The sequence below is a fragment of the Narcine bancroftii genome, chromosome 4, assembly GCF_036971445.1.
Source record: "Narcine bancroftii isolate sNarBan1 chromosome 4, sNarBan1.hap1, whole genome shotgun sequence".
In the NCBI taxonomy this organism is placed as follows: Eukaryota; Metazoa; Chordata; class Chondrichthyes; order Torpediniformes; family Narcinidae; genus Narcine; species Narcine bancroftii.
In genome coordinates, this window is record NC_091472.1 from 274,342,129 (window position 1) to 274,368,668 (window position 26,540).

General features: G+C 37.8%; 1 long non-coding RNA gene across 1 annotated transcript; it reads right to left on the reverse strand.

Moving 5' to 3' along the window:
• Positions 1–495: 495 nt before the first annotated feature.
• LOC138760135 (uncharacterized) lies at positions 496–6,397 on the reverse strand. Its single transcript, XR_011355455.1, has 3 exons — positions 6,270–6,397; positions 1,997–2,179; positions 496–592 (listed from the first exon to the last, which is right to left on the reverse strand). It is a non-coding gene; the product is annotated as an uncharacterized lncRNA (long non-coding RNA).
• Positions 6,398–26,540: the final 20,143 nt, after the last annotated feature.

Sequence of the window (26,540 nt, forward strand, 5' to 3'; positions counted from 1 at the left end):
CTTTTTCCCCCAAGGCTGAAATAGCTAACATGAGGGGCTATATATTAAGGTGTTTGAGAGTAAGCACAGGGAGATGAAAGTTGTTCAAGAGAGTGTTGGGTGCATAGAATGCAATGCTGGTGGAGACAATAATAATAGGATATTTTAAGAGACATTTAGATATGTGTGTGGAACTGATTAAAAAAAAAAATGATGGAGGGTTGTGTGGTAAGGAAATTCTAGGCAGTTTTTAGAGTAGGTAATGAGGTTGGCACAACACTGGACATGTATTGTGCTGCAGATTTCTATGTTCCACATTCAAGGACCAGTGGACAATGATATAACATTTTGGGTGATGGATGAAAGGGAATCTGATGGAAAAAATATTTTGAGAATGGTGATGGTGTGGAACACACTCTCCGTCTCTTTTTACATCACAGAAGCAGAACCAAAACCAATGTTTTCAGGAAAGAGTTGAATAGGCAACTCTTCTGTGAAAGAAGCAGAGCAGGGGAGTGTGACTTACACAATTATTTTATTTGGAGCCTACATCGAGACGATGGTGAAAAGTCTCCTGGGTCCTGATCATATTGCATAGCCATTCTTCAGTTATCTGTGAAATCAAATGTGGCTCATTTATTAACTCGTTTTGCTGAGGTAATAATGTGAAATTTTAAGTCTCATCTCTGATACTTGGACACAAAAATCCATAGCTTATCAGTTCAGTATGGATGAACTGCTACTTTAAAATGTCCTTTTTTTTGCAGATGAAACATCAAAGTTCAGTCTCCAAAGTGGATTTAAAAGATTTCAATTATTTTGAAGAACAGGGGAGATTGTTTGCACAGGCCAAAATGTATCTCTTAACCCAGATTTATGTTCAATATCATAACACTTCATAAGTATTTCTTAACTGCTAGAGCTTTGCGAATTCTGAGGTTTTTATTTACGTGCAATATAAGTGTGAGAATAAATTTTCTATTCTTTCTTCACTGAAAGCTATCAACTGTTCACTAGTCAAACACCTGAGACAGGTTTTTGTTGTATCTCTGCTTAGAATCACAAGAAGAGGTAAAGGCACATTGAAGTTAGGATTTCTAGAAACATAGAAGGGAAATGGTTGGAATGTTTGTGGTATTTGGTGTGCTTCAATTATTTATTTTTATTGTATAATTTTAATTTTTACATTGTGGCAAAACCTCTATAATTGTCAGTGCCAGGGAGAGAAGGGGAGAGGTTGTTAGATTTAGGCTTTTCACAAAAGAGAAAAGGTAGGGGTGGGATAATGTTATTGGTATCATACTTGGGAAAATTTGTTACAAAGAAGCTAAGCCAAAACCTATTGTCAAAGCAATGTCTTATATTACCTATGTTCTTACTCTTCTTCTCCTCATCCTCCTCTAACTGGTTAAGGACAAAGTGGCCACAAGGACCACAAGATCTACAGGATTTTGGGGTAAAAGGATGGTAGAGTGGAAATAGAGTTTATAAAAAAAAGAATGATGTTGAGCTACAGTGAGACAGAAGCACATGTTCAGGTGCAGAAAGAAAGGAAAAGGGGGGAAGATGTCAAAAAAGTGAGAATAAATTCTAGATTTAATTTGTTACTGAATAATAAGTTGTTAAAATGACAGAAGGACAATTTGGAGAATATAAAGAAATGTAAAACTGGTATGAATATGTGGATTAGGTTTGATATGTACTATATGGGGAACGTGGCAAGATGGCGTAGAGTCTAGATGTGTAATCTCGACCTCCCTGGCCGGACTTTTAAGTACCCATTTTTTAACCCTTTGTTTTCAAATTTAAACTTCTTAAATTTTAGTTTAAAGTATTAAGGAACTATTATGGCCATTAATGGTAAAAAGATTAAACCTCAAGTGCAGAAGAAGTTACATTTTCGAAGTGTTGAAGATTTGGGGCCTAAACAACTTTTTACAGCCTCAGGTTTAATTTCTTCAGTGCCTAAACTACAAAGACTGCCTGTGGGAGCTGAAAAAAAATGTCTACTACTCACCAAGTGAAGGATAGCACTGGAATTACTTGTTCTCTGGAGGAAGGTGTGTGTTCCCAAGAAGTGGATCCCAATTCTGGCAGCCTGCCGATTTGAATGGAGGGAGCACACAGGAAGACAACTCCATTGTCTGAAAGGCTTCAGGCACCACTCCAACCTGGAGATTTTGAACTTCTCTGTGATTTTCTGGAAAAACAAGAAGCTGTGGAGCAGGCCTGACGTCGACCCCCTGAGGAAGTCGGGGTGCCTTCGCTGGGAGTCCAGACACGCAGTAAAACCGTTAAAATGCCTTTTGTTGAGTTGCAGCAGGAGCTGCAGTTACCTGGTTCTGCCACTACATCAGAGAAAGCAGGGCTGAGCTTTTCTGAGCTACAATGTAAGCAGTTAAATTATGTCATCCAGCCTATAATGAATGAGCTGGCTCAAAGGTTAAGTTCAGAATTGAATACAGTTAAAGCATGTGTAGAATAATCTTGTGAAGATTTTTTAAAAATTCAATCTGATTTTTTGGAATGTCAACAACAAGTGGCTTCTAATACAGAAAAAGTGTTGAAGGTTGAAAAATCCGTTATAGAATTGCGAGAACATGAGAAGGAGTTAGAGAGAAAAATAGACTATTTGGAGAATCAAAGTAGAAGGAATAATGTGAAAATTGTTGGTTTGCCAGAAGGCATGGAAGGACAAGATCCTCTTCATTTTTTTTAAAGACTGGATCCCACAAGTACTAGAGCAAGAATTTTTTTTTCTGAAGGCTTGGTATTGGAAAGAGCTCATAGAACTTTAAGTAGATCACCTTTACCTGGTCAGCCACTGAGACCTGTAATAATTCAATTTTTGAATTATTTGGATAAAGAAGCAATACTTCGACTGGCAGTGCAAAATGTGAGAAAACGACAAACTCCATTATTGATTCAGAATAGCAGTTTTTTTCTATCAGGTACGGTATACCAAGAAATGAGTCAAGAGGTTATTCAACGTTGACGTTGATTTAATCCAGTTAATGAAATTTTGTGGCGTAAAGGTTATAAGTCTACTTTTCGCTATCCGGCAGTGTTGAAGGTGTTTCATGGAGACTATCAATCTTGGTTTTTTGAGGATGATCATGAAGCAATGATTTTTGCTGATTCATTGCCAGATACAAGAGGAAAAAGGCGTAGTCCACCATTGTCTCCTAAAGAAAAATCTGGTTGTTCTGGAAACAGAAGAAATGGCAGAAATGGGAAAAACGGGAATGGAGAGTCCAACTTATTTTGAAATGGGATCTCCGAGTTTGGAACCTCTTGGATGAATAGAAGAATCTTCTTATTCTTGCTTTTTACATTATTATGATATTTTCAGATTTTTTTTTGTTCTGCTGGGGAGGAAGAGATTTGTTCTAGGATCTATTAGTCATCAGGTACCGGTGGGTGATCCATACCCAAATTTTTTAGGATTACTACCTTTTGGTAGTTTTTTTTGGGGGGTTGTTTTTTATTTTTTTTTATTTTCATTTTATCTAGCTTTTAATTTGATTTTTTTTCTCCTATTGGAGGGCCTATATATGATGATTTGAGTTTTCATATAAAGATATTATTGGTATTTAGTAATATTAGTAGATATGTTAAAGTTGAGGTTTGCTACTTTTAATGTTCGAGGTTTAAACAGTTCAATTAAGCATAAAGATGAGGGACAGCTATGGTATTGATACAAACTCTTTGTTTCTTTATTTTTAAATTTGATCTTTGGTAAAATGTGTGTTTGGTAGCGATATGATTTTACCTGAAATGACTAAATTTGAGACTTTTCTTATGAAAGTACAAGAGAATGTTTATATTTCATTTATCTACTAAAATTTATAGGACGGTATGGATAAAAATGGTTGGGATAAATCCAAAGGTAAATGGGAAGTGGATATTGGTTTTATTTTTTCTGAAGATGATTGATTAGATATTTGTTATGATAGTGTAATTAGACTGATAAATGTACACTATGCAATGATTAATTATAGTTTTTTATATTAATTATACTTAACACCTGAAAAACTAAAAAAGTATGGTTTTCGTGAATTAGATTTGTGTTTTAGATGTGGTAATTCTGTTGGAATTTTTTTCATGCTGTCTGGTTATGTGTATAAATATATATATATATTTTTTTTGGAGGAAAATTCAATTGTTTTTAGAATATCTGTATAAGATTAAAATACCTTTAGATCTGATAGTATCTTTATTGGGCAGTTTGCAATCTCTGAAAGCTTTAGGATTAGATAAATTTCAACTTGCTTTTGTTTATTTAGCTTTATCTGTAGCGAAAAATGTATTGTTAGTACATGGAAAGATACAAATATGATTGATATTAATAGATGGCATAATGAGATGACATTTAATAATGGAAAAAATTACATATGTTTCGCGTGATAACTATAGCTTTTTTATTAGTAAATCATTGTTATATTCAGAATATTTACATTTTGATTTACATTGATTAGATTTTAATATGTATGTTTAATTTTTCCTTATTTTTTTTTCCTTTCTTTATGACTCTCCTTAGGAGAGCTGGCTGAAGGGGGGGAGGGGGGATTTTTTTTCTTTTTTTCTATAAAGTATAACATTCATGTTTCTGGTTCATTGTTGTATATGTTATTTACTATCTGTATTTTGAATGAATAAATAAAGTTAAAAAAAAGATATGTACTATATTGCCGATGATGTGAAAGATGTATAAACCTGTAAGAGAAAACACTCACTGTTTTTAAGTGAGGTTGGGAGCAGAACATACAGCCTGATCAAGACCCTATTAGCATCAGCAAAACCAAATACCAAATCTTAGGTGACCTAATTGGAGAGCTTTTGTCCCCAAAACCAGTGATGATCACAGAAAGATACAAATTCTACACCTGAAAGCAAAAGACAGATAAAACAGTGAGCCAATATTTTTCTGATTGTGTAAGTTGTCAGAGACATGTAGTTTTGTAAATCTTTTAGATGAATCCCTGAGACACATGTTGGTAATCTGCTTGGCTAATGCAACCACCATACTCAACGACGATTGTCGAGCAGGAAAAGTTTGGACATTTAAGTCTGCTTATGAGATAGCATTGAGTTTCAAAATGGCCAATCGTAACATTAATATTATACAAGGGGAGCATGTGGTGAAGAGAATGGACCAATGAGAAGGCTCACTGTGGTAGAAATAACCAATGCTTGATAACTGTTTTCACAAAAGGGACAAGTTCTATTTATGTGACAAGAAGGGATACAAGTCAAAGTGTCCAAGACAGAAAGAAAATGGAGAAAGAGGGTCACTAAGGGGGGGAGAGGGGGGAAGGGAGCAGAAATTGAAGTATAAAAAAAACAATCTTCCAAAATAAAATAACCTGTGGGGAAATGACAAAAGTTGCAGCGGTGAGCCAATGTACCAGAGTGAATCCAAGGATGACAGCATTGGCAGTAACATACATCTGAAGTGTAATTAATTGCAGGTCAAAATTTTTTGTTTGTATTAAAGTTAACAATGAACCAGTTCAGATGGAACTCTACAGAGGGGCTGTGTCATTCATGTCGAAAGATCTGAAAAACAAACTAATGTCCAAGCTTAAAATAAAACAGTTGAACATAGTGTTAAAGATAGTTACCGGAGAGAAAGCCAAAGTGCTAGAGAAAGGTAAAGTAGACATTGAGTATAAGGGAGGGACTACAAGGATGTCCCCATTACATTGTAGATATAAATGCACCTGCCTTGTTTGCAAGGGATTGGTTGTTGCAGGTCGAAATGTAATGGAAGGAAATTGTTGCGATGAAGAATGTACAAACTGAGGGCAAAAAGAAATCAAACCTGAAGCAAGTGCTTCAGAAGTATCGAACAGTTTTTTTTGAGAAGGACCTGGTAAAAATTCAAGAAGTCCAGGTAAAATTACAATTGGAACTGGAAAGCAAACCTCAGTTCTTTAAGCAAAGGACAGAACATTTTGCGATTTATATATTTTTTTAAAAATTGAATTGTGACAGAACTCATCAGATTAGAAAATGAAGGAATATTCAAGAAACTTCAGTACAGTGACTGGGCAGCTCCTATTGTGCCAGTCAGAAAACTCATTGGTGAAATTTACATTTGTGGGGACTCTAAGGTCACAATTAACCAAGCGCTGCAAGTTACTGGACATCCCAATCTGAGAGTGAAGGAATTATTTCAAGTTCTGAATGGTGGAAAAAAAATGTTCACGAAATTGGACTTATCACAAGCATATCAACAAGTCAATTTGGATGCCGAATCTAGGAAATATGTGTCTATCAACTCTCACCTGGAATTGTTCACTTACACCAGGATATCATCAGCTCCAGTGTTATTTCAAGTTGTCATGATAAACTATTGCAAGGATTAAATGTTGAATGTTACCTAGATGACATCATCATAATGCGTCGGAATGATGCAGAGCACCTAAAAACATGGAAAAAGACCAAGCAAGGTTAGAGCAGAGCTAAATGGCGTAGTCCAGAACGTCTCTGATACTGGCATGAGTGGCTAGTGCACTGAGACTCCTAAAGATCTGCCCTGGGCTCATGAGTTGTCAAACTTACTGTTTAAATTGAATGCTTGTAAATGTCTCAATAAAATTTACCTCTATTTTAAAATAATTTAAATTAACTTAATTAGACCAAATAAAAGGCTTTGGCTAACTTTCTCCTCTCTATTTTTCCTTTTTAATTCAAAGGCCCCATTGAAGTGGCTTCAGGTTAATATGATTCAGTGGATGAATCTCCCAGGCTGAGAGCTACAAAATCTGCAGAAGGAAACATTTGCCTATTGGACTCAAAGAAGTGTGCACCAGTTTATCACAAGGGGTGATATCACTAATGACACAGCAAATGATTTCCATGCTCCTTAGCAAACTCTCTGGAAATTTGACTTCCGACACTTCTTCGAAATTATCATGAAATTCAGAAATGAGATCCTGGCATTAAGCTTGCTGCAAAGTCTTTAGTAATAGTGGTTCACTTGTGAATAATATTCAGAGTATGAAACAAAATAACCAATTTTTACTAATATTATTTCCCTTTAGAAAAGCCAACAGTGCTAAAATCATATTCCTTGTTGAGCAGATCCACTGCAACCCGTGCTTTACATTTCACTCTTTGTCTTCTTTCAACAACATCTAATGCACCTGCAGCATAATGACATAGGCAATAGAGACAATGTAACCAGTTAACAAGTCAAGATGGAGGGAGAAAGGAAGATCTTATATTTCAAGACGCAGGCTTTAGAGAGGCATTCACTTCTCCTAAACCTCTCTGAGGAATAATTTTTAAATCTAAACATATTACATCCACTGATGCAATACTCAAATGTACTGAAGAAACCCAACAGGTCGCACAGCATCACTAGAAATTAAAGGCTAACTAACTTTTTCTCCTTTATTGACTGGAAGGAAATTGTTGCGATGAAGAATGTACAAACTGAGGGCAAAAAGAAATAGCCTCAAAGAACAATAGTACATTAAGAAAGTTCTTCAATGGAATTATTTTTCCAAATGTCCTATTATTAATTCCTCACTAACCATTTGCCAATGGCGGTAATTAAATTAATTGGACTGTACTTCTCAGCATTTTTTTCAATGTCCTTATTGAAATAAATTAGAACTATAGAAAATTATAGTACTGAAACAGGCCCCTGCAGCCTTTATAGTGTTTGCTGAACCATTTTTTTGGCCTAGACCCACTGACCTGCACCCAGTCCATTGTGCTCCATACATGTCCCATCCATTTACCTGTCCAAATTCTTCCTAAAAGTTAAAATTGAGCCTGCATTCACCACTTCAGCTGGCAGCTTGTTCCACATTCCCACCAATCTCTGTGTGAAGTTTCCCTAATGTTCCCCATAAATTTTTCCCCTTTCACTCTTAACACATGTTCTCTTATTTGTATCTCACCTACACTAAAAGGGGAAAAAAACTACCTATATACAATATACTCTATCTATCCACTCATAATTTTAAATACCTCTATCAAATCTTCCCTCATTCTATGCTCCATAGATCTTAAAGCCTGGACAACATCCTTGTAAATCTTTTCTGCACTCTTTCCATCTTATTGCTATCTTTTCTATAGTTAGGTTACCAAAACTGTGCACAATACTCTAAATATAGCCTCACCAATTTCTTATAATCACTGCCATAATATCCCAATGCCTATACATTGATTTACGAAGGCCAATGTGCCCAAAGCTCTCTTTACAACTTTATCTACCCATGATGGCACTTTCAGGGAATTACGTAACTGTATTGCCAGATCCTGCTGTTCTACTGCACTCCTCAGTGCCTTACCATATATCGTGTATGTCCTTTCTTGGTTTGTCCTTCCTAAATGCAACACCTCACACTTGTTTGTATTAAATTCTATCTGCCATTTTTCAGCCTATTTTTCCAGTTGGTCCAGATCCCCATGTAAATTTTGAAAGCCGCCTTCACTGTCCACAACACCTCCAATTTTAGTGTCATCTGAAAACTTGCTGACCCAATTTGCTGCATTATCATCCAGATTATCCAAATCAAAACATACCATTGTCAAATCCAATTTACTACTTCACCATAAATACCAAACAAATGAATCATCCTGACTAATCTCCCTTGTGAGACATTTTCAAAGGCCTTGTTACGTTATAGATCAGCAGCAATAGAAATTCATCAAGACAATGTATGTTCAAAACAATATTTTTTTCTTAACTATTAATAATATATCTTAACACTAAACTTAAAACAACTATCTCTTGTGTCTATGTTTTTCCAATTCATTTTGTTCCCTTAATGACAGCTGCTCAAGGGATTTACCCGCATAAAATTGTTTTAAGTCTTCATCTCCAAACTTATTTACAAACATTTTATTACATAAGACAGATGCCTAAACTTTTATGCGGGATTCTGAACACTGGCGAACTCCAAAAGCTGGCACTTTTTTGGGTAATGAAAATGCCCAACTGCCTTGCTCCTAGGCCATGTTGTCCATCCCCTGGCCATCCATGGCTGCTTCCCCACCTGTCAGCCATACCCCCTGCTTCTGGCCACCCATCAATTGACCCACCTCACCCCCAGCCATCCGTCCATCGCCTCCCCTGCCTCCGATCCCTGGGCATCTATTAGCCCATCCTGGCTGTCCTTTCATTGTTTGAGGTTTTCAATTGAGAACAACTTGGAGTTCCACAGCTTTTCCTTCATCAACATTCCAGGTAAAATCATCGGAAAAATCTAATATTTAAAAAAAACTACCATGCTCAAAGCCATGTTGATGATCCCTAATTGTTCCCTTGCTATCCATATACTTGTATATCAATTTCTTGAATAGCCTTCCAATAAATGACCTATTACTAAAGTCAGGCTCTCCAGCCTATAATTACCATGAGTTTTTTTTAAAACAACGGAGCAATGTGAGCTAAGCTCCAGTCCTCTGGTGATACACCTCTAGCTAAGGACATTTTAAATATTTCTGCCAGAGCCCCTACAATTTCTACACTAGTCTCCCTCAAAGTCGAAAGGGACACCTTGTCATGCTCTGGGGATTCATTCACCTTTATTTGCTTTAAGACAGCAAGCACCTCCTCCTCCCAAAAGATTCCATGATGTCACTGCTTGTTTTCATTCATTCCCATGACTGTGCCACTTTCCTGTGTGAATATTGATGAAAAATAAAATCTTTTTAAGATCTCCCCAGTCTTGTTTGGCTCCATACAAAACTGACCACTCTGATCTTTGAGGGGACCAATTTATCACTTGCTATCCTTTTGCTCTAACTGTACTTGTATAAACCCTTAGGATTTTCCTTCACTTTGTCTGTCAAAACAACCTCATGTCTTCTCTTGGTCTCCTGATTTCTTTCTTGAGGTTTTTCTTGCATTTTTTATATTCCTCAAATACCTCCTTGTTGCCTGTATCTGATGTACACATCTCTCTAGCATGTGGCATGGGTAACAATCCTGAGATTACAACATTGGAGGTCCTGTCAAATTTAGCACCTAACTCCTCAAACTTAATTTAGAGGACATCCTCACCCTTGTGACCCACATCATTGGTTCCCTACATAGACCACTTCCTTCCTGAAAATGCCATGAATTTGATCTGAAATATCTCGGACCCTGGCACCAGTGAGGCTACAAACCATCTAAGAAGTTAAATCTGTTTCACAGAACCTCTTATCTACCCCCCTAACTGTGAAATTCCCTATCACTACAGCTCACCTCTTCTCCTCCCTTCCCTATTTAACCACAATTATAGACCATGCCAGATCACTGTGGCTTATCCCAGGATTGTCGTTTCCCCAAACAGTATCCAAAATGGTTTACTTGTTATTGGGAGGAACAACCACAGGGTTGCCATGCACTGCCCACCTGTTTCCTTTCCCTCTTTCATATTTTCTTTGCCAACTTTAGACATACAGCACAGTAACAGGCCTTATTGGCCCATGAGCCCGTGCCACTCAATTGACCTACAACCCCCTTTATGTCTTTTGAAAGGTGGGAGGAACAGGAGCACTTGAAGGAAATTATAATAAATTTGATAATCTCTTTATTTTTTTAAACTCTACAAGTACATATATCTGCAGTTAGAAGGGACTCTTTTATTGTCTGAATCTCAGATGGACATTAAAGATGTTGGAGAGAAAAAAATAACAGAATTGGTAACATTATGTTACTTAATCATAAAACATGAGATTTCAACCCTCTCTCCACTTTGGTGAAACAACTCACTCCCAGCAATACACTCTTCCAGATGGATAGTTGTTAATTGGGAATTTATTCAGATGGAAATTGCAAGCACATTATTCTATCCTTCCCTCTAATGTGCAGAATGTCACCTTGAACAAAACAGTTAAACAAACAAGGTCATATTCAGTAGAATTACTACCAGCTCACCAGATATTCATGTATTTATTCACTTGGAATAAAGTTTTAACTTTTATATTAATTACAGACTGATGAAGACAGCATTAAATTAAAGAACGTGTTCAACCAGCATTAACATGTCTTTTGCAGTTTTTCTAAAATATTAAGAATATTTTCAGTCATGTTTAGATGATATTGTCAGAAATGTGAAAAGGGAGGAGTCACTGTGCCTTATTGCTTGAGGAACAGAAATAATTTGTGGATCAAGGATAAAGCAAGTCAATTAGTATTCCTTTCTTAATGTTAATCTTGGGGTCAAACACTGACTCTTATGTTCATGATAAGTAATGATATACCAACCACACAAAATCCACATCATCTGTGAGTTACACTTGCCTTTTAACCTTTTCATTTTGAGTATCTTTTTTCCAGGTAAACTGCTGAACATATAATCCAATAACAGTGCAGAGAAGAAACTCTGGCAATTTGATCTGAGCAATTGCTCCTGGTACATGCTATAGATTTCAAAGAGACTTTGGTAAATATATTCTGGTTTATGGAAAGATGAAACAGTGGAGATAAATCATATATTCAGCATTTCTCTGGTTAATGTAGAGTGGTAAAACAAACTGTTATGGCATATTTTCCATAAATCTATAAAATGTATTGAAAACATTGAAGTAAACAACAGAGACTTCAAAAGAGATAAATATTTTCTTACTTTATTATCATAAAAGATAATGATTTCATACAAATGAAGTGGGGTACTATCAGCCCATTCTCAATACACCCCACTCCAATTTTGATTATTCAGATGACATTTAAATATTTCCTTCCTGGACCACATAATCGCCTCACCAGACATTCAATTGGGTGTTACTGCATTGAGTTGACAAGATCACAAATACAAAACTGGTTAACCCTGAGGCTTGGATTTTGTTGTACAGCATCAAATCAGTGATTGTTTTTTGCGATGTGCAGATTCTATAAAATTAGACAGGACACTGAGTAGCACTCAGAAGAGTGTCAGAAAGGTTGAAATTTATAAAGATAAATGGGATGCCACAAAAAGCAAAGACAAGTAGAACAGCCACGATTTAAAATTCTAACAGGAATATTCTCAATAATGTGGTCCATTTTCATCTTATGAGGGTAGGTGACCAAAAGAGATAATTTTTTTTGAAAAGTATTGAATGGTAGCCAGGAAGAATAGTTTGCAAAGAGAAATCCAGATTTAGAGACTTGTGGACATTTTCAACATTGATGGTTTTTAATATCAGGGATGTTCAGAAATTAAAGGGACTGACATTCTAAAAATAATTCAAGGAATAGAAAGGAATATCCACATAAAATAGTATGAAAATAACAGGAATTTTTAAATCAAAATATTACTTAACCAGGTTCTAAGATAAAGACAATGGATTTTGATCCTATTAGAAATCTGAAGCAAAATTGAAAGTGTCATGTCAGGTTGTGTTATTGTGTGGAATGGTGGCTGCAAAGCATCAGACCAGATGCAAATATAGAGAATGGTTAAAACAGCTAAAGAGATTGCTAGGTTCTCCTTTTTCTCAATTGATAACATTTACCAGGAACCAGCCTTAAGTAGGGCTCAAAGAATTGGCAAGAATCCTTACAATTCATCCTACAGGATATTTCAGGAAATATGACAAGTGCATTAAAATCAGGACTGCCAAGCTGGGAAATAGCTTTTTCTTTCCCACAGGTTGTGAGATTGATGAATGATATTCTGTAACCTTGGGTCTCTTACAAATGAAATGTGTAAATTAAGCCAAAGAATTTTATACAGTAAAATGCTTGTTACCTGGAATTTAAGCAACTAGCATTTGACAAAAAAAAATCATGGAAAATAAATAGTTAAAAAAAAATAAAGAAGTTTAAAATTGGCAAACATCACTGTTAGTTCACCAATCATGCAATACACTATCTCAAGCAACTGGAAAATTTGCTGATCCGGCATCTATCAATTCCCAAAGTTGCTGAATACCATCGGTTTTACTGTATATCTTTATTTCATATTATATCGTTATTCATACATGTGATTATTATGTGCATGTATATTATGTACCATGGTCCAGAGAAACTCTGTTTCATCCAGTATAGTAAATGAACTTATAGGTACATTTAGTATTGCTGTTAGAACAATGTTGTTACAGCACTCGCGACCCAGATTTGAATCTGGCACAGTCCAAGGATTTTGTATATTCTCTTTGAGTCTGCATGGGTTTACTCCAGCTGCTCCAGTTTCCTTCCCCCCCCCCTTCAAAATATATGGGGTTTGTAGGTTAACTTGGTGGCACATGCTTGTGGGCTGGAGGAGCCTTTTGCGCTGTGGTATGTATTAAAACAAAATGTAAGCAACATCAGCAGATGTTGCTGAACCATGAGGTGTTTCCACGTTCTCAACTGAATAACATTTTCTGAGTTAACCCTAAATCCTAATTTCAGGCAATCCTTGCCATTACATCAACAATTGATCTTCAGCATCTTATGTAATGATAGATTACTAGTTATCCCCCTTGGTACTATTGGGAGTTGGAAACTAGTTTTGCTGCAGCTTTGAGTTGGATTCGAGATGGATGCCTTCACATGGTCTTTAACTCATAAAGTATAGTAGTTTTAAAAGAACCCAAGTTTGTTTATTGCTTAAAAGAAATATCATATGGTACCAGGAATGTGCATGGCACTAGGAGTGGATGAAACACCAGGTGTGTTCAGTGTCTATCAGCCATTATCAGCAGAGAAATGGAAAGTGTGAAGAATCCTGATGCTGCAAATTAGAATGGAGGTTGTTCAAACAAAGATTCATGCTATACATGCAAGCCATTGGACCCGATAGGAAACCTGATGTATGGAAGATTGCACTGTTACTTACTATGCAGGACTTCAAGCACTAGAGCTATTCAACAGATTTCTTTTTGCCGAGGCAGCTGACCAGGGCAAGTTCGACAAGGTATCACAATATTTGAAGCACGCCGTCCACCAAAGAAAAATAAAACCTTCAAGTGATATGTGTTAAACTCACGAAAACACCCGCAGAAAGAGAGAGCACTTTGATCCATTTTTAACGGACTTGAAATTAAAAGCAAGAACATGCAATGTTGGATTCCTGCAAGATTCAATGATCTGTGATCAAATTGTGTTTGGAATTATTGATGAGAAAGTGAGAGATAAGTTGCTGCAAGAGACAGAGCTTACCTTAGCTTGAGCTGTGAAAATATACCACGCCAGTGAATTAGCTCTGCAGCACCTGACAAAGTTTGGTGATAGTGCAAAAGCCAGTGGGAAAAAAAAACATAGCCATAGTGTCGCGACACACACATAAAGAAAAAATGAGATATAGGAAAAAAAACAAAAAGATGGAGAGACATTCCAATTGCAAATGATATGGCACTCAACATGCCCCAAAACAATGCCCAGCCTATGGAAAAGTCTGTAATAAGTGGAAAGGGCTGAATAATTATACAAAGCAATGTTTGTCCAAAGGGTAACAGATGAGAAGAGAAACTGTACACACTATTGAAGAAACTGCTCTCAGTGATACACTTTTTGTTTGCATGATAGAGCAGGAAGAATATAAAACTAATGGTCTCTGAGCAGCCAAGTGACCCAAACAAGAACAGAGATATCAAATATGTTGAATGGAAACAAAGGCATCTGCAATGGAGACAAAAAAGCAAAATATTACAAATCAGTAAGAAGTTTAAAGCCATTGACACAACTTGACACAGTGAAAGAGAGAAATCAGGGCCAAGGATTGAGGTTTTTGATTGGGGAAAAGCTAGATTTGAGGAGATGCGAAAGGACTTGCAGGGTGTGCATTGGGACAATTTGTTTTATGGGCAGGATGTAGTAGAGAGATGGAAGTCTTTTAAAGATCAGATTTTGAGAGTGCAAAAGCTTTATGTTCCTGTTAGGTTAAAAGGAGGGGCAAAAGGTTTGAGAGAGCCGTGGTTTTCAAGGAATATTGGAAACTTGGTTCGAAGAAAAAGGGAGGCGTACATTAGATATAAGAAGCATGGAGTTAAGGAGATGTTTGAAAGATACATTGAATGTAAGAGGAATCTTAAGAGAGGAATTAGGAAAGCTAAAAGAAGGTACGAGAAAACTATGGCAAGCAGGGTGAAAACAAATCCAAAAGAGTTCTACAAATATGTTAATGGTAAGAGGAAAGCTAGAGACAAAATTGGTCCCTTAGAAAATCAGAGTGGAAAACTGTGTGTGGAACCTAGAGAAATGGGGGAGATATTGAACAGTTTCTTTTCTTCGGTATTCACTAAGGAGAAGGATATTGGGAGATGTGGGATAAAAAAAGCAAATTGGGTAAATATGGGGAATATAGAGATTACAAAAGGTGTAGTTTTAAGGCTTTTGAAGAATATAAAGGTGGATAAGTCTCCAGGACCAGACGGGATCTTCCCCAGGACATTGAGAGAAGTGAAGGAGGAAATAGCAGAGGCTCTGGCGGTAATTTTTCGAATGTCATTAGATATGGGGATAGTGCCGGAGGATTGGCGCATTGCGCATGTGGTTCCGTTATTTAAAAAGGGTTCAAGGAGGAAGCCTGGCAACTATCGGCCTGTAAGTTTGACGTCTGTGGTAGGTAAATTAATGGAGAAAATTCTTAGAGATAGTACTTATAAACATCTGGATAGACAGGGTCTAATCAGGAGTACTCAACATGGATTTGTGGGAGGAAGGTCATGTTTGACCAATCTGATTGAATTTTTTGAAGAGGTGACTAGGAATGTGGATGAGGGTAGCGCAGTGGATGTTGTCTATATGGACTTCAGTAAGGCCTTCGATAAGGTACCACATGGAAGGTTAGTTAGGAAGGTGCAGTCTTTAGGTATAAATTTTGAGATAGTCAAATGGATTGAACATTGGCTGAAAGGGAGAGGCCAGAGAGTGGTAGTGGATAATTGTCTGTCAGGTTGGAGGCCGGTGACCAGTGGTGTGCCTCAAGGATCTGTATTGGGCCCATTGTTGTTCGTTATATACATTAATGATCTAGATGATGGGGTGGTGAATTGGATTAGTAAATATGCAGACGATACTAAGATAGGTGGAATAGTGGATAATGAAGAAGGTTTTCTAGGATTGCAGAGGGATTTGGGCTGCTTAGAAAAGTGGGCTGAAAAATGGCAGATGGAATTTAATGCTGATAAGTGTGAGGTGCTTCATTTTGGTAAGAAGAATCAGAATAGGACATATGTGGTAAATGGGAGAGCATTGAGGAATACAGAAGAGCAGAAAGATTTAGGAGTGACGGTACATCGTTCCCTGAAGGTAGAAACTCACGTGAATAGGGTGGTGAAGAAGGCTTTTAGTATGCTGGCCTTTATCAATCATTGCATGGAATATAGGAGTTGGGAGGTGATGTTGAGATTGTATAAGACGTTGGTGCGGCCTAATTTGGAGTTCTGTGTGCAGTTCTGGTCGCCTAATTATAGGAAGGATATAAACAGAGTGGAGAGAGTGCAGAGAAGGTTTACCAGAATGTTGCCTGGGTTTAAGCATCTGGAGTATGGGGAGAGATTGGACAGATTGGGTCTTTATTCTTTGGAGCGTAGAAGGTTGAGAGGGGATTTGATAGAAGTATTTAAGATTATGAAAGGGATAGACAGAGTGGATGTGGATAGACTATTTCCGTTAAGAGGAGGAAAGATTAAAACAAGAGGACATGAGTTAAGAATTAAGGGGCAGAGGTTTAGAGGTAACATGAGGGGGAACTTCTTTACTCAGAGAGTGGTAGCTGTGTGGAATGATCTTCCGGGAGAAATAGTGGCGGCGGAGTCAATTGTATTATTTAAGAAAAGGTTGGACAGGTATATGGATGAGAGGAAGATGGAGGGTTATGGGCATTGTGCAGGGAGGTGGGATTAGAAAGGGGTGTTTGGTTCGGTGCGGACTAGAAGGGCCTAATGGCCTGTTTCCGTGCTGTAATTGTTATTATTATTATTATTAAGATTCAAAGAATCCAACACTTGGGACAAAAAGGTTCTGTCAGACCAAGGATGGTCAAATACTAAGAAGGAATCAAAAGATAATTTCAGGAACAGACAAATGCAGAAGATTCAGCCTGCACAGCCACAGAGGGAACGCCACCAGTGGTAGAGAGTAGTGGAACAGCAGAGCCAACACAAGCACCTCTGTTAAGATCCACACACATTATCAAAGCACTTGATAGATTGAATCTCTAAAAGAAAATGACTGCACACTTTAAAAAGTTTGTTATGCTGATGTTATGCTTATGTTTGTGTTTAAATTGAAATAAACATGTTTTTAGTGTGTCATGTTGTTAGATTAAATATCTCCAGGAGAGCGGATGTTGTAGCGGTAGCTACGAAAGTGAAATAAGGAGTCTACGCACTGTAAGTCACTTGCACTTCCAATGGCATTTTTTGAAAAGTCTGCACTGCAGGTGCATGGCCCGTTTAAGCATGAGAGAAGATGCGCTCGGCGGCACCATCTTGATGCGGCTGCTCTGCTGCCACGGCCGTAACAGTGCAGAGCCAGTTCACCTGCATCTCGATGTGTGCCACCACAATGTAATGATAGAGTGCTGACCACCAGAGGAAGTAGGATACTAGTTTATTGAAGCTTTGTGTTGGATTCAAGATGGAAGCCTCAAGATTCATGGTCTTATAACCATATAGCCATTTACGGAGTGGAAATAGGCCATGTCGGCCTTTCAAGTCCGCACCGGTTCACTAGAACAACTCCACTAGCTCAAACCTCCCGCTCACCGCCACGTGATGTTCAGATTGAAATTTTTTGATGCTTTGATAAACGTATCCAGATCTCGGTTATAGTTTTAGTATTTTTAGCACTGAAATATAAAACAGTGAAGCATATTTCTTTTCATACTGCTTTTACATTTACATGAGTTAATCTTGTGTGTACTTCAGCTAATAAGGTATATTTGTTTTAAAATAACCCAAGCTTCTTTATTGCTTAAAAGAAACATCACACTTATCACCTGCTGCTTCTCAATTTCCAATCTCCATCACCTTCTGCATTTTCAAATCTACTTTCCTACCTTTTTTCCTTCCCTTCTCCCTGGCAAACGCAACTACCTGAAGTGCAAGCCAAAGTATTGTCGAGGTCTAAGCCCACCTCTATTGACCAAAGAGTTAATCCAACAACAAAATTTATTTCAAAACTTGTTTTGTTGCAACTGACCTTCAGAGTGCACCAATATGTTCAGGTAATTATTTTATCAGAAAGGTTAATACACCTGTACTGTTACAGTGTTCTGTGTTGTGTATTGGCCTATGTGTTTTGTGGTTTTGTGTTGGAAAGTGACAGTTTACCTTTGAGAGCCAAGGTGAAGGTGGACTACAGAGAGTGGGAGACAGACTGGGGATGTGCAGAAGATGATCTAGAAATTTCTGGAGTTGGAAGGAGGCCCAAGCAGAGTCATTGTCTGGGAGGCAGTTTAGAATGTTGGACATTTTAAAAGGGAGGAGCATTCTGAAAGCAACCAGAAGGATCCAGACCAAGTCATTGTTCATCTCTCGGCAACACAGGAAGATCACCTTGAATTTTGTGCTCTCTCTCTAAAAGTTATTTTGACTTCACTTTACCAAACAAACTGAATTTTGTTTACAATCTTTAGTTCAGTTGTAATCGAAGTTTTGTGAGTTTTAATTGTTTTGTGTCTAAGTTTTTTTTTTCTGTGGGCCGGTTGGAAATATAACTTAGACTTTGATTACAAAGTTATATTTCGGCTGGGGAATTAGTTTTACACTGTTATAGAAATTTTATAGAAATGTGTACATTAACCAGTGGGCATCGTTATAAAAAGGGGGGGGGGGGATTTTGAATTTAAGTTTGAAGGTGAAATTTTGTTAATAAAGTAATTGTTCATCTTTACCCCTGTGTGATATGCCTTCTTTGTGGTTGCTGGTTTGATCTTGTAACAGTACATACAATAAAGGGAGCTTTATTTTTCTTGCAAACAAGACAGATAAAATATATATATTTTTTAAATTTCCCTTAAGAATAGAATCAACTGAGTTGTTCTGAGGGGATTTGTGCATTTCTACATTCTAGTTTATCTCAGAAAGCTGAATTTGATTGCTGGGATTCCAAGCACCCAAAAATACCGTAGTTATCTGGCATATCTATGTTGATAATTGCTTAATATTGACCCTGATCGATTCTCTTGCTCTGCATATGCTGCCTGTAACACCAAAATACATGAAGCATAATCCTTGTACCAGGATGCCTTGGGGACTTCAGAGAGTATATAGCTTTGGTGCAGAGAAATTTAGAAGGGTTTAAATCAGGGGTAGGCAACCTTTCTCTTTAAAAAAGAATCACATTTCACCTTAAGTGTTCCCTGGTCCATAAGTACTCTTGTGATTAGTAAGGGATTGCTTAAGGTGGTATGCGAGTGGAAAGAAAATATTTGAAAACCACTGTATTAATCATACCTAATTGACTCATTATGTGCATGGTTTCATAACTCTGAACAAAATGGGCCAATTATAATTTTTTCTCATGCAAATTATTTCAGTAACAATTGGGTCCAGAGCAGTGGTTCTCAACTTTCCTTTCGAACTCGCATTCCACCTTAAGCCCCTTACAAATCACAGAGCACATATGGCATAGGGATTAGTTAAGGTGGAATGTGAGGTTTTTTTAAAAAAGTTACCCACCCCTTCTTTAAATCATCTGGATTTGGAGATCAAAGAAATGTCTTCGACATATCTTATTATCAAGAGTTTCATTTCTAGTATCCATACAGGAGGACATTAGTTTGGTGAAAATTTTAAATCAAGATAGTCAAGTATAGGAAGAAGATGCAGAATCTGCAAGTATAGAATATCAAGGTTCAAGTTTTTCCCAATGGCTGTCAGGTCTCCCTTACTACGCTAATGATAAACTACAAAAACACTTGTCTGGACTATTGAAATGCCACTTTTTCTGTAACTACAAAAAAATTATCATCTATCTTTCATATTTATTGTCTTTTTCAATATAATAATTCAATTTAATGTGTATAATTGGAGGTGTTTTCTTTGGCTGCAGCAAGTTGGAATATCAGTGCATCTGTGTGAATGACAAGAAATTAACCATTATCAGACTCACAACCAGATTTATCAACATGAACATGCCACAAAATTTGTTTTTTTTTGCAGCATTTCAGGTGTAAATATTGTTATAACTTGCCTTTAAATAAATTAGTGCAAAAAGAAAAAGTGGGGTAGTGTCTGTGTTAATTGTCCATTCAGAAATCTGATGGCCAAGAGGAAGAACCTGTTTTTGTTTTGCTAGCTCCTGTACCTCCATTCTGATGGTAGCCTTATGAAGAGAGCATGGCTTGGGTGGTGAGGATCCTTACGAATTGAGGCTGCTTTCTTAAGACACCACCTGTTGTAAATGTCCTCAATGACTGATGCCCATGATGGTCCTGGCCAAGTTCACAACTCTCTGCAGTCAATTCCTTTCCTCTGTATTCGCACCTCCATACCAAACAGTGATGCAACCAGTCAGAATGCTCTCCATGGTATACCTTCAGAAATTTTCAAGTTTTTGGTAATATACAAAATCTCCTCAAGCTCCTCACAAAGTATAAACACTGGCGAGCCTTCTTCATGATTGCATCGACATGAAGGCCACAGTACAGATCTTAAGAGCTGTTGAACCCCAGGTATTTGATATTCTTAACCTTGTCCACTGCTGGCATCTCAATAAGGACTGGTTCATGTTCTCCTGATTATTCCATCCAGAAATTCCCAATCAGCTTCTTAGTTTTGCTAATGTTGGGTACAAGGTTGTTGTTGTGACACCACTAAACTAGTTGATCAATCTCCCTCCTACACACTCCTCATTGCTGTCTGCGATTTTACCGATGACCATGGTGTCATCAGCAAATTTGTAGATGGCATTTGAATTGTACCTAGCCACACAGTCATAGGTGTAGGGCAGTGGGCTAAGCATTCATCCCTGAGGAGAACATGTGTTGATTGTCATTGAGGAGGAGACATATTAAAGTATTGCAGTTTTGAGTTTAATTAATCTTCTTAATAATTATACATCTTATAAATTCAAGATTTATATTTCCTCTGAAATATAAAATAGCTTATATTCATATTCCATATTACTTCATATTACTGAGTTGGCATGGTTAGCAGAGTGATGAGCGCATGCAGTACCAATAACCAAGGTTTGAATCCAGTGCTGTCTGCAAGGAGTTTCCACATTCTCCGCATGTCTAGATGGGTTTCTTCTGAGTGCTCTGGTTTCCTCCCACCTTTTAAAACATTACCAGGGTTGTTGATCAATTAGGTGTAATTGAGTGGCACATGATCATGGGCTGAAGGGCCTGTTACTGTGCTGTATATGGTCCAATCTCACTCCATGACTTTTATGACAACTTCAGCCTAATACAAGATAAGGCAATAATTAAATGTCTGTGGTGGCGCATATACTCGTGGCGAACTGGCCCCACTTGTACCACTGCTTGGTGAAGCAGTCACGAGAAGGTGGCACCGTCGGGGGTCCTCCTTGCCTCGGGCAGATTTTATGACATCACCGCCCATGCAGAGGCAGCGCTCACACTGCCCTTAAAGGGGCGTGTGCAGGATTTGAAAAAAACAGTAGTTGAGAACCCCCAATGAGGTGGCTGAGTCTCTTGCTTAGCAGCTGCTGCATGTCTTCGTTAAATCATCAAATCAGCCACATTTATAAGATTTCTGCTTTTATCCTGTCAGTTCATATTTTACAACTACACACCAGCAGTATTTCTTTTTTAATTTCTCAATTTTTCAAACATTTTCTTCACTCTTCATGACAAAATAACATCCATTGTTTTGAGTTGGAAACTTTCATCAAGACTGAGAGTGCAGAGGAGAAATGAAGAGAGTGAAAGGGGTTAAATGGGCCAACAGTGGATTGGTGAACCGAGGAGGAGTGAAGGATGACAGATAGATGGGGTGGAATGAGGGGTGGAGTTAGGAGATAGAAGCTGTTGATTGGCAGGTGCAAGACAAAGGGAGAGAAAGGTGAGTAAAAATAGGGGTGAGGTGTGAGGCCAGAGACAATTGATGGAGGATGATTTGGAAGATAGGTGATAATGGTGATCAAATCAAAACTATTAAGAGAGAGGTGAAGGATTTATTAGACCAGATGGAACCAGAGGGGAAGGCCATCCTGTTGTTAAAATGTAATCAGAAGAGGATGGAAGCAGATGTGGGAGGGGAATAAGATCGGTTGGGTGGGGGTATGTGGAGAAGGTGTGAAATTTGGAGTGGGGAATAAACCGAACATGTGGATCAGAAAATCTTCTGACCCATTTCTCTCTGGTAGATGGGTGCATTAATAGACTGAACAAGTTCTCAGTGAATATTAGGATTTTAATCCTTTGAAGTATAACTCACTGGATAACAAAGAAATTTCTTAATATTTTATGAATACCTTGTAATATAATTCTTGCTGCCCAATGAATGGAATGTTTCTTTTTTTTCTATTTCTGAAGTACAATCACTAAAAACTGGATTAAGGCTGTCAGACTCATTTGATTAAGACAATCTGTCAGGACCACCATCAGTGTCATTTGATTATGAAGTCTTTTCAATCCAAGGAAATGTGACTGTCATCATTCATTTAAGTTGAATCCTGATTTTGATAACGTTATTCATAAATTCAAAGAAAAAAAGGGATGTCGCTGATCGAGTCCACAACATTCTGGAGGGAGGGAGGGCGAGCAGCCAGAAGTCGTGGTCCACGTGGGGACCAATGACATAGTTAGAAGTGGGGATGAGGTCCTGAAACAGGATTACATGGAGTTAGAGAAGAAGTTGAAGAGCAGGACCTCAAGGGTGGCAATCTCGAGATTGCTGCCTGTGCCACATTCTAGTGAGGGTAGAAATAGGAAGTTGTGGAGGATGAATGTGTGGCTCAGGAGCTGGTGCAGGGGTTTAGATTTTTGGATCATTGGGATCTCTTCTGGGGCAAGTCTGACCTGTACAAAAGGGATGGGCTGCACTTTAACTAGAGGGGAAACAATATACTGGCAGCCAGGTTTGCTAAAGCTGTTAGGGAGGGTTTAAACTAGTTTGGCGGGGGGAATCAGAATAGGAGTACTGAGAGTAGGGAGGAAGAGCACCTAGATTGGATGGAGGGATTAGAACGTAAAAATTAATGAAGGAGGGAAGAAGGTAAAAGGAGTATATTTGGGGGACAGTCTCTCAAGTGCATTTATTTTAATGCAAGGAGCATTGTCAATAAGGAGGATGACCTTAAGGCATGGATGGCCACATGAAAATACGATATTATGGCCATCAGTGAAACTTGGTTGCATGAAGGGCATGCTTGGCAGTTAAATATTCCAGGATTCAGTTGTTTTAGAGTGGGGGGGGGGCGCGGGGAGAAGGTGGGGTGATAATAGGTGGAGGAGTTGCATTGTTTATTAGAGAGAACATTACAGCAGTGCTGTGGCAGGATGATTTGGTTGGGTCATCCAGCGATGCTATTTAGGTAGAATTGAGAAATGGCAGAAGCATGAATACATTAATGGAAGTTTATTATAGACCACTCCATGGCCTGAGGGAATTAGATGAGCAAATTTGTAAGGAGATTGCGTATATGTGTAATAAACACAAGGTAATAGTCGTGGAAGATTTCAACTTTCCAAACATTCTTAATCAATACGTAGAAGAACTGACTCGAGAGGGGGCAGTATTGGATCTCCTTTTAGGAAACAGGATAGGTCAGGTGATAGAGGTTTGTGTTAGGGAACACTTTGGGTCTAGTGATCACAATATTATTAGTTTTAGACCAGTAATGGAAAAGAATAGAGGTCAGCCAAAGGTTGAGATTCTTGATTGGAAGAAAGAACATTTCAAGGGGATGAGAAAAGATTTGGAGGGTGTGAATTGGGAGAAGATATTTTCAGGGAAGAATATAGTACATAAATGGAGGATATTCAAAGGAGAAGTTCTGAGAGTGCAGAATTGATATGTCCCCATGAGGATTAAAGGAAAAGGAACCTTGTTTTTTAAAAGATATTGGGAACTTGGTTTGAAGGACTCAGATGTATTTTCCTCTTCTTTCTTTGGCTTGGCTTCGTGGACGAAGATTTATGGAGGGGTAATGTCCACGTCAGCTGCAGGCTCGTTTGTGGCTGACAAGTCCGATGCGGGACAGGCAGACACGGTTGCAGTGGTTGCAAGGGAAAATTGGTTGGCTGGGGTTGGGTGTTGGGTTGTTCCTCCTTTGTCTACAGAGCATGGACAAACTGCATGAGGAATGTAAAAAAAAACAATCTTAAGAAGGAAATTAGAAAGGCTAAAAGGAGATATGAAGCTGCTTTGGCAAGAAAAGTAAAAATAAATCCAAAGCGTTCCTATAGGTACATTAAAAGTAAAAGAATAGTGAGGGATAAAATTAGAGTCCTTGAAGATGAGGGGGGTAGGCTCCATGAGAAGCCAGAGGAGATGGGTAAATTTTTAAACGTTATTTTTTCTTCAGTATTCACTAAGGAAATTAATATTGAGCCAGATGAAGTGAAGAAATATGGTAGAGAGGTCATGGATAATATAAGAATCAACGAGGAGGTGATGTTTGCTATATTGAAAAAGATCAAGGTGGATAAATCCAGGTCCTGACAAAATATTCCCTAGGACCCTGAGGGAGGTTGGTGAACAAATAGTGGTGACACTGACAGAAATATTTAAAGTATAACTGACCACAGAGGAAATCCTGGAGGACTGGAGGGTGGCTCATGTTGTTTCGCTGTTCAAAAGGATCCAAAAATAAACCAGGTAATTATAAGCCTGTAAGTCTGTCATCAGTGGTGGATAAATTAATGGAAAGGGTTCTTAGAGATGGAATATACAACTATTTGGAAAGACAGGGATTGATTCAGAGGAGGCAGCAGGGTTTTGTATGTGGTAGATCATGTCTAACAATAGAGTTTTTTGAGGAGGTTACTAAAAAGGTTGATGAGGGGAAGACAGTGGATGTTGTCTATTTGGACTTTCATAAGGCTTTTGATAAGATTTCCCATAAGAGGTTAGTGAGGAAGGTGAAAGCATTAGCTATTAATGAAGTAGTGAAATGGATTCAACAATGGTTGCATGGGAGATGTCAGAGAATAGTGGTGGAAAATTGTTTGTCGAATTAGTGGTTGGTGGTGAGTGAAATGTCTCAGGGATTGGTACTGGGTACACTGCTGTTTATCATATATATTAACAATCTAGATGAACGGGTGGCAAATTGGATTAGTAAGTTTGCAGATGATACAAAGGTTGGCAGTGCTGTGGACAGTGAGGAAAATTATCAAAGCTTACAGGGTGATATAGGACAGTTAGAAGAGTGGGCTGAAAGATGGCAGATGGAGTTTAACACTGATAAATGTGAGGTGCTACATTTTGGTAGGACTAATCAAAATAGGACATACACATTAAATGGTAGACAATTGAGGAGTGTAGTGCAACAAAGGGATTTAGGAGACATGGTACATAATTCTCTGAAAGTTGAATCATTTAGTATGTTGGCTTTCATAAATCAGAGTATAGAACACAAAAGTTGGGATGTTGTGTTGAAATTTTATAAGGCATTGGTGAGGCCAAATTTCAAATATTGTGTGCAGTTTTAGTCGCTGAATCACAGGAAGGATATAAACAGGGTTTCAGGGTTTGAGTTACAGGGAAAGGTTAAACAGGTTGGGACTTTATTCCCTGCAGCATAGAAGGTTGAGGGGTGATTTGTTAGAGGTATTCAAAATTATAAGGGGGATAGATAGAGTCAATGTGGATAGGCTTTTTCCACTGAGAGTGGAGGAGATTCAAACAAGAGGGCATGGATTGAGAGTAAAAGGGGAAAATTTTAAGGGAAACATAAAGGGGAATTTCTTCACAGAGAGGGTGGTGGGGGTATGGAATTATCTTCCTGCAGTGGTGGTAGAAGCGAGATCGATGTTAATATTCAAGGGAAGGTTGGATAGGTATATGAACTGGAGAGCTGTGGAGGGTTATGGGACTAGGTGGGAGAAGATGTTCAGCATGGACTAGTAGGGCCAAACTGGCCTGTTTCTGTCTTGTGAATGGTTATATGGTTCGGGTGATATCTTCCATTGTGCTGCTCAGTTGACTTGAAATTATGATGAGGAACATTGGCTCCTTTCATCTAAAAGCTTTGGGGGAAAAAAAAAGTGAATTTTTAAGTGATCCTTAAGAATTTAGTCCCAAGTGATAATAGTTTCTGTTTTATTAGTTTGTTTTCCTTAAAAGAATACCATAGTTACCTTAAACAATGATAATATTTGGAAAATATGAACAGTTCAAATGCTGCCTTTAATACAATAAAAAAGTTAAATTCAGAGGGTGGCAATATAAAAAGTCAATTACGAAGAATTTTAAGCAAGAAGGATTTTGTAATTATACCATGGTAATCATGTATATTAGAATATTTAAATTGTTCAAAGCACATAATTGTGCTCATTTTTATTCAGAACATTTTGGTCTTTAAAAAAAAGGGCAGCTACAGAAAATGACAAAGACAAGAAATTAGCATGGCTGGAAATGTAAGAATAAAACAAATTCTTATCTTAAGAAATCTCATCTCAATTTAAGACATGAATAAGAAATATAAATCTTTTTCAAATGTTATCAATAATTTTGCAATATAAAATCATGGTAAGATAACTTTTCATGCAGTATCAATGTAC